We start from the raw sequence: 9,763 nt of genomic DNA on the forward strand, positions 1-9,763 counted from the left end.
ATTTGATTCCTAATAGGAATAAGTTTGGCTCCCAGTGAAATGAGCATACTTTACTTGAGTTCCCTGTATCCTTTTAATCCGACACTTTAAACTGGTGCACCTTTTTTTGAGTAGGTCAGACTTATTCTTAGTGTGTAGAGAGCTAAGTTGGCCTCTCAAAAGAGTATTTTCCACATCTTCTTTTTGTCAGCAATTATAACTTAAAGGGCATTGCATGGAGAAACTTTGGGGCTTTTGTTTTTGTAAATAGGCACTAAGTAATTTGACAAGACTTGCAATTATATTGCAATTTTTCTGCCTACTGCAAGTCGAGCATCTATTGTGGAATTGGATCAGCATAATGGAAAACTTGTTCTGTGTAGTAAGCATTCATAATTCTCTCTCTTAAATTATGAAGGGCCATGGATATTTTCTTATGGCTGGCATGATATTTAAATATGACAAAAGCTGTGTGAATTAGGTAAAGACTACAGAAGTCCAACCAAACAAATCCGTGTTTAATAAGCATTGGCAAAACATTACATTTTAGTAGGCTTTACCAACTGTCATTGCCAAAAAAGATGCTTGAGTTCCTGTTTTGTTTTGTTTTTTTTTTTCCTTATGCCCATGTAAGTTTGAAGATGCCTGATAACCTTTGCACTGTAGAAACATGTTGAGGTTGGGGGATGGACCAGCTGCATAGAGCACAGCTGTCTGTACTACAGTTCAACAAAACTCCAGGATCACTTGGTTGAAGGTCAAAGTAAAATCAGGTTCAGTCCCTTGCAAACTAAATTGCCTTAATCATGTTATAGGACAGCTTTGTATGGGTGGGGGACAGGGGATACCTTTCAAGGCACTTTCAGTGTAAAGTGGTCCTTAGATATAGCTAAGGCAAATGCTACACAAATGGCACCTGAGATTAAGAAACTTTCTGATGGAGAATCCTAGCCATGAAACAAGCCAGCAACTTTTATTTATTTTTTTCACTTTGTGTGCAAAATCCAAAAGGTTGGCCAATGGTTAACTTGTTGATCACGAGAATTGCTGTCTTGGGTTGTCTAACGCCCTTGTAACACTTATCTGTTGAGTCCCAGAAATTGCACCTATACTCGGACAGGTAATCATTTTCTTGATATTGCATGTGTGCTGCATACGCCCTAAAATTAGCAGTTCTTGCTACTTTTTATTAACAGTTCAGAGTTGCCCCTAAAATATTCAGTGGTGAATATCTCGCATATTTGGCAGTTGCTCTACTATGATTATGTGCCTTTTACTTTCCTTAGAGACCAAGAGTACCAGTGTTGTAAATGAACCTACTTTCAGCGGTTCAACTAAACAAGCTTAGGGTAAGCTTGTGGAGAGGTGGTGATATGGGGTTGTATTAAAGAGGCAGCAAACATACTTCCTGTCTGCTTGAAAATATTTACCTAAATATTGGATTGATGATTACTTTTAACTCCATTTATTTTTATTTTTTGATAGCCCTATCTTTATCGGTAAATTATTGGCAAATGAACAAGTACATCGTTTAACAACAGTGGGGACTTGCTGCAAAATACCTGAAGCATGGCAATAGTGTGCCTGCTCTTACCTTTGCTAGGTTCAAAAAGTAAACTGGAGCAGTTTATTTTCAGTAAAACAGGGTGATGCCTTTATGTCCAAGGCCAGTCACTGCAGGGTAAGAGCAGTGGGACAGGTAATGCACAGTAAATCCCCTATCCTGTGCAGTCTGAGAGAGGTGTGTCTATACTTGTCTTTGTTTCCCCTTGCAGAAGTCCTGGGCAGTGGGGGGCATGGGGTAGGCCAGCCAGGGACAAATCTGAGCCTGTGCTTATCTACTTCTCTCAAACCTCTGGGCACTCTTCAAAACATCTGGTGGTACTCTGGTTGCCAGTCACTGGCCTAAGGACATAGGAAAGTTGAGGTGAGTGAACTAAAATTGTAGCTGTAATGTGTATCAAGCCCTCCATGGATATTTTCATTCAGAAGTGGCCTTGGTTTTATTTGTTTGCAGTTCAAATCAGAGAGGAATATTGGAATATAAAAGTACCCATTAAATTAAAGAAACCAATCTGCGAATAAAGCTTTGTGACTTGGAATATTCCATTTCAGTAATGGATATAGGCTATGTTGTGTTTGTTATAAATGTGAAACAGTTTAGTTTTTTTTCCAAGCTGAGTAAGGGACAGGGTGTTCTTAAAAAATAGACTAAATTACAAACTTTAATTCCTGTAGTCTGAAGAAACTTAAAAAAAAAAAAAAAAAAAAAAGTTTGTGTGGGGGCAAATAATAGGAGACAGCGTTATGTCCTGTTTTTGGTGACTGCAGCCTGTATCGTGTGATGTGCAAGTGGTAGTTTAAACCCCTGATTTGTTTAAAAGAAAAATACAGTAGCCTATTCTGGTGCTTTTAACTTATCCTGGTTACTTTAAGAATACAGTAGATGTCTGTGGTCTTTGTTACTGGTGTGATGCAGAAATGACCAAACTAAAAGAAAACATTGCTTAAGCACACTAAGCTGAGGGGAGGGGGGTGCAGCAGAAGCAAATGGGCTTTGTCTACACTGAAGACCCCCGCTGAGGTTCAGTGCACTTGGTGTCCATGACAGCCCTTTAGATTTGTCCCCTGTTCACACTCAAAATGTCCTAAAAGGTTGTGGCTGCAATGTTTTGAGTAATACCTTCCTTACCAGCTCAACCTCCAGTGCATTCTGGGTGGTGGTAGGCCACCAGCAAGCATTGTGGAATACTATTAGGGGGTCTAGTTGAACCGTTTCACTTAATCTGTACTTGCTCTCGCCTAAAGATGAGTAAGACAAATGTAAGAAGACCTAGTTCTCCTGAAGCATGTTAATTACCAAAGGTTGTTATCCCTGTCCCCTCCCTCCCCATCATTTGGAGCATCTTTATATAGCGGATCGGCCTTTTTCGGTTAAAAACAAACAAACATCAATAACTGTGAAATATTTTTAAGCAAAACAATCTTTCAGCTTGTAGATATATGTAGTAAATTAGCGTGGTCAAAAGTACGCCCAAAAAACTTGTATTCTTTAACCACAAATGCAGCTTACTACGTGAGTCATCTGTTGCCTGATGCATAATTTTTTTAAATACATAAGATGAGTGGTTTACCTGTTTGCTGTTTCTAAAAGTTAAGAGAATATGTTTCTGCATTCACTGTAAAATATAGGGCAGATAGTGATGCAACAAATGGTTACACAGTGTTAAAAGCTAGTTTGGTACCATGATTTGAATATGAACATTTTACATTGTTTTAGACCATTTACTAATTAACACTTGTATCACTGCACACACATCAGCTGTTTATTTGAATATTGGCATTTTTACTACAATAGAATTTGATGCAAGGGTTACTGCTAATTGCTTTTTCCCCTGGAGTAAGTTTATTCTTTGAATCAAATGGTTATTGTAAAAGCTATGCTTTCTCTGAGAAATTTCTGTGCATCCTAGATTGGGATTTTTAAAGGAGGCAAGGGAGTCGGCTCTTTTTCTTGGACATTCCTTAGGCGACACTGGCTTTAATTTTCTTCCTCTAAAAACTGTTTGTAGTATGGTATTTCCTTAGTTTGGAAAAAGGGGAGGAAGATTTATAGTTACTCTTGAACTGAGATCTCAGCTGGCTTCATAGTTCCAACAGCCCTCTAATACTCACTTTTCATACTCATGAACTTATCACAGATTTTCAGACTGTACCTACAATAAGGAATTAAATAAAAATCCCATTAGAGGTTGCACAGATTCAGATTTCACCCGTGGGAATCCTGTATTTAACAAAGTGTGGCACTACTTGAGCTTTAAACCAGGCTACTGCTGCTGCATCTGAACTGGCAAGAGTACCTTTTGGACCTCTGCCGAACACCTTTTGTAGTCTGGACCTTAATATCCTTTATTGCTGTCGGAAAAGCAGCAGACTTGGAGCACTAGATACCGCAGATGGTCAGCTATCCAAATAACTAAAACCAAAGCTTCTTAGGTTTGGAAACTAGATACCAAAACCAGTTAGACTAATATAATCTATTTTGAAGCTTCCAGCTGTTATCCCCCTGAATTCTGATTTATAGAATGTCATTCCCAGCTATGTTTATAGATGGGCAATGTTTAATTAAAAAAAGAAAAGAAATTGGCACATTTTTTCACTCAAATATCTTAAGCTGTTTACTGGGTTTAATCTTTTGTATGTTATAGGCACAAATCTGGAAACCTGCCTGCTTTAAATGTCCATTGCTCTTTCCTATGTATTAGGAAATCAATAGCACTTGTAAAAGTGAATCTGTGTAGCTGTTAATGAGATGTGATGCATAGTTGCTCAATGTCATCAAATACAGGACTGGCTGATGAACATTCCCGGAACTGTCCTTCCAAATGAGGTGAAACAATAAATCCAAACCAATTTAGCAGTTCAAATGTTGGATTCGTTTTTTATACGATAGGCAGCTGTTTTTGTGTGTCATGGAAGCTCCATCTTCCATTTAAGCAATGGACAGGATGGTCTTTCTTAAAGCTTATATCTTAAAAATATACGGCTCACAATCCAAGAATTTTAAAGACTATATCAAACAATTCCAGCAATATACCCATCTGTGCCATGCCGGAGGCTTGGTATGCCACAAGTAGGACGCTGTGAAATGATATATTCATTAGAAGACTTAGAGGTAATTGTCCATTTTTTTTCTAATCTTTCAGCTAAAGTTAATACAATAGGTATCGCAATACTGATTAACTGAAGCAGAAGAGTCTCTTAAAATACCTTCACTACAGAGGGAGACTGCATCTAGTGAACTGAAACAGCATGAGAAATCTGAGCCCTCAAATTATGTGACACAAACTTTATAGAGGAATAGAAACCAGGGCTTAGAGTGGGCTGAATCCCAAAATAGAGTTGACAAGGTTTATGATTTTAGATTGAACAATGTCTTATTTGTCTGAGGTCCTGAGCGAGCTCATAAGAGAGTCTTCATTAGGTGTCAGCAGACTACCTGGCAAATATGGATTCAAATAGGCAAAGGAATGTGCCTGTGGAAAAACAGCACCCCCTAAGCCTTTTAATGCTGCACCTGTAGCTTGTATGCTTGTGCTAGGAGTTGCATCATAATGTCCTACCTCATAATGGTCTGCTGAACAAAGCAGTGTGCCCTAGTTTATTTGACATGTTAAGAACGAGAAATGGAAAATAAAATCTAAAACGGAGGAAGGAAACCAGAGGAAATGAGCAACCAAGGGTAATGGTGATTTAGGCCTAGACTCGGGATGTGGCGGGGGAGAGTTTTCTCTAGCATAGATGGACCGGTTTATGCCAGTATGCCAAAATTGCTCTTCAGCACTAGGCACAGGGGTATAGGCTGTAGCTGTGTTGATCTAAGGACATAGGCAGATAAGGAGTTGGTCTAAAAGAAGATATCAGATCTACCCAAAGAACCTTGTCTGCCAGTTAAACTTTCCAGCATGGTTATGATTTGCATCAGTAGCCTGCCCAAACTAAGGAGGGTATTAGTCAAGTCTTAAGGCATTGGTTTGGCAGGGAGCAGCAGACATAACCCTGCACACCTGCAAATTGGCAAACTGCTATGTTCTGCCTCTGAAAAGTTTCCTCCTGCGTGACCTAGCTAAGAGTCAGTGATGCTACAACCCAACAACAAGGCTCTAGACACTAAATCACATCCCCTCCCAGAATGGGGAAACAAGCATCTTCTGCTTTTCTTTAAATTACTTTAAAATGTGTTGTGTGCGCATATGTTCAGTTTAGGGCAAATATATAACCATTAGGGCAATTTTTTCTACAGAGAACATTTTTAGTAGCATTAGCATAGTGTTGATTTATTATCTGGTTTCTTTCACTTCCCTTTGGTCCATTTACAGGAACGTGGACCTCCATCGCCTTCTCCTGAAGCATTTCGTCCTGTTTAGGTATTTATTCACCTATCGTATCTACCCCTTCCCCTCCACCTGTATTTTGTGTTCCCACTGATGCTAATCTTTACTTTGTTTACTCTCTAGTGTAACATGTTCCTGTGATGCTCCTTTTCAGATGACCCCAGTATAGTTACAATATGGATTTAGGGAAGGCAGTTTGCATCTGTGCTGTATTTGGCTGTGGGTGAGGATATTTACTCTTATTTTTTTTTAAATCAAGGTGGAGCAGTAAGAATGGCTTTGCAGCTTAGCTGTTTGTTGTTACTTTGTGCAAGCAGAGCAGTAACTTTTTGTGTTCTAAAATTCATAGCCAGATTCCAATCGTGGCCATTCCTTGTCTTCATAATGTTCTAAATTTGAAGGGTTTGGGGGGTGGGGTGGAGTATCACCATGACTCAAACTATTTAAATATAGAGCAAAGGGTTGATACTGCATATTAGAATCCAGAAAAGTTGCATTTTTGTCGCGGTGGATATGCAGGCTAGTGGTAAAGCAAGATTAACATAACTGTACATCTGCCGCTAGAGGGCAACATTCGCAGTTTAAAAAAAAAACCTCATCTACCATCACTTTTTTTTTCTGCTGCAGCTGAGTCTGGGGTTGCACGGGATCTTTCCGTATTGCCTGTGTAGAAAGAATACTGGACATTTGGAGATAGTTTAATGATAAGAATGTAGGCCTCGTTCACTTGAGTCAAAACCTTTAGGGTGCCGTAATGAATCCAGTGGGTTTATGTCTGACATTTAGGCTGCCAAAAACACACGGACCCCCAGATCTGCAAATATCCTTACTGTGAATCCCTATTGGATTCTCACAAAGGGTGTCCTGCTAATTTGGGGACCTTACAAGGTTATCCTAATCCTAGTAAGAGTTGTTTTGCTGAACATTTTACCTTGGTTTATCCTGGGAAAAAGACAAAAGATAGGCTGACTGCTCTGAAGTACAGCAAATTTGTACAGTAGTACAAATTACTTCTTTTGAGTACCCAAAGATGTGATAAGCATGTTACAAAGGGAATGAAAACATAAGACTTTTGTTTTGGTTCTTTTCCACCTCAAATGTCTCTGATCTTTGGTGCTTGAAGCTTTGGGCATTCAAACAGACCCATTTGCACTTAGTACTGATCACTCTTGATTCCACTTGAAGTGCAGTGGAGTTGCTGGGGCTGAGGACTTCTGAAGATCAAGTCCAAGAGATCCCTCACTGGGCTCTCCAGTATCAACTGGCTGCTTTCAATGGTTGCTTTTGAGCTGATGCTCCCTGCTCTAAAGCTTACAATCTAAGTGAGACCCATTAGACTTTCACCAATTGATTCTTTACTGGTAGGGATCACAGATGCCAGAAGTTAGAGAGACTTTTCTAAATAAAAATACTTTGAGCAGCCAAGACTTGAAGATGCAGACTTGGAATTGGTGCTACATGTTGAGTCAGAATGTGCCAGCTTTACACACATGCTTCAGGAAACCTCCAAACTTTTTGACTTGCTAATTACTTGGAACACAGTCATGAGAAAATTCCCATCACGAAGCATGAGTAACTTCTGGACAGCGAGTAAAATATCTTCATTTTCATGCCCCTCAATCTTGTAGGAAGTGGCAGGCAAAGTTTTTTGTGCCAGGCACAACTTTTACAAGGCTCTATAAAGGCAATCGCTGCTTCCTTGACTGTATCTTTGTCCCAGCCCAGCACTTGCTACCCACTGAGTGCTCTAGTCTTGCCATTGGTACTAGACTAGGCTACATAAGGTGAGGTCTTCTGTCAGTGGCCTTTAAACTCAGAGGCGGGTACCTTGTGAGTTAGTAGTCACTTGTGTAATACCTCTGTGCTGCTCAGGGGCTTGGCAGAGGACACTAATGGTGGAGCCTACCTTTGCTCCTTTTGTCATAAGTGGGGAGCTTTGCCATTTTGCATTCAAAGAGAAGGATGAGAGCTCTCATTTCACTACTGCTTTTAGTGTTGTTACTTTTGCTGTTTGCTTTTATGGCTTTGGGCTGTGCTCTAGGGGGATATGACTAGATGGGCACTAGTAGGATCTGAGTTAAAATCTTCCCACTGATCCCGTCCAAAGGGAACATCTGGGCAACCTTCTCCTCCGGTCTGCAGAATCCTGTATGAAATTCTGGTTGTGTTTGTCTGTAAGGAAACAGGCAACATTGTTTAAACTGCAGGACTAGGTGGCAGGAGCCTTAGTTGCTATTCCCAGCCTTCCTTCATATACTATGTGACATTGGCTGACTTAATTTCCCTATGCCTAAGTTTAGAGTAGAGATGACAAAATATAGTTTTACCTCTGTTATATTTGCACAGGTTCTTGGGTAGAAGGCACTGTAGAAGGGCAGCTTATTAAATTATTATCATGGATAAAATTTAAAAGAAATTGAACTAAGGTAAAAATGAGTGAAGGTACCCAGCAGAGTGCCTCCTATTAGGGTGGAAGTTTAAAAGGCTAGGGTTATATCATTTAAAAAGGAGATGGAGTATTACATGGTTTGGCCAAGGCTTTTGGACACTTCTGCACATCTCTTTCCACACTACGAGAGCACTGAATGAATGGAAAAGCAAACAAGAAAGCAAATTCTCCTCTGCTCTGTACAATTAACCTTTGGAACTTGTTGCTACAGAACATGATGGGGGGGGGGAAATAGCTTTGGAAAATTCATAGATGATTATAAGAATCACTCCTGCAATTACGTTAGGTGGAATAAAAATAGGAAGTGTTGTCAAAACCAGTTCTGGTGGGCTCAAACTGACTGCTACCATCTGGAGTCTACAAGAAACTTTGATTGAATAATAGATAGGTTGGCCTGGCAGAATATGCATATTATATGTAACTGTGAATGGATGAAACGTACACCATTGGTCTTTTGTTAGGAAATGATTAACAGCCAAAATTAATGGACATACAGCATATACACACTCACTCTATAATACACTGCTAATGGCTCCAGTGCTCTCTTAGAGTAACATCCAGCTAAGCTACAGGTAATGTTTTGGCCTTGACTTTCCCGGTGTTTGCCTTCTGTCTGTGATGCGAGCGTGTGTGGAGTGGTGCTTGTGCCCGGGGCCCAGGGTGCAGCCCCGCAACCCCTGTGCTTGCCTTGTACGCGGTGGAGCTGCATGATCCTGACCTGACTCCTCTGCCGGCGCTGGCTGCTCTGGTGCCAGCAGAGCTCCCTGGTGGTCTCTGCTTCAGAGGCTGTCAGGGAGGGAGTGCTCTACGCAGAGCTGTTGCCCCACAGCCTCCTACCATTCCCTTGCGGAGCAGCATCCGCGTTGCGCTCCGGGGGATGCAACCAGAGGAGCACTTGGAACTACTGAGCAGGCGTGGAGTTAAAGGGAACATCTGGGGAACCTGCTCGTGCATCTTCAGCTTCCCACGTGAAATCCTGCCTGTATCCCCGCGTCTCTATGGAGAGGCCAAACCGACCCTTGACCCGTTTATCCATTTTGCCGGCGTCTGGGATTATTCCCGGTGCATCTGTCGCAGCAGGCGTTGGCAGGCGGGGACGCGCCAGATGGCAGCGGGTGAGGAGCCGGCCGGCAGCAAGGCTGCGGCATGGTCCTAGGAGACCGGGGGAGATGCAGGCAGCAGGACTGTGGGTTTTTTTGTTAATGTTTTGGGCCAAATCAGTTCAGCTCAATCCTTGGAGGCTGCGGCACGGCCCTGGGCCCGAGATGCTCTCGCATCCCTGGCAGGCATCTTGCGGGAGAGGCTGGAGGCCGCGGCGGCCCGCTGCCCCTTCCTCTGGCTCGGGGAAGCCCCCCTAGCCACGGCCCTCTCGGCTCGCCCCGGCCGGGTGGGGGAGCGGCCCGGGCCCGGAGCTCGCCTCGCCGCCGCCGGGGGTGGGGAG

At 42.0% G+C, this 9,763-nt stretch overlaps 1 long non-coding RNA gene across 1 annotated transcript; it reads left to right on the forward strand.

Annotated features, from left to right (window-relative positions):
- Positions 1-584: 584 nt before the first annotated feature.
- Positions 585-8,633, forward strand: LOC109289929. The gene is made up of 2 exons (XR_002095466.1): positions 585-5,906; positions 5,997-8,633. It is a non-coding gene; the product is annotated as an uncharacterized LOC109289929 (long non-coding RNA).
- Positions 8,634-9,763: the final 1,130 nt, after the last annotated feature.

The sequence above is a fragment of the Gavialis gangeticus genome, unplaced genomic scaffold, assembly GCF_001723915.1.
Source record: "Gavialis gangeticus isolate Ggan-Ray unplaced genomic scaffold, GavGan_comp1, whole genome shotgun sequence".
NCBI lineage: Eukaryota > Metazoa > Chordata > Crocodylia > Gavialidae > Gavialis > Gavialis gangeticus.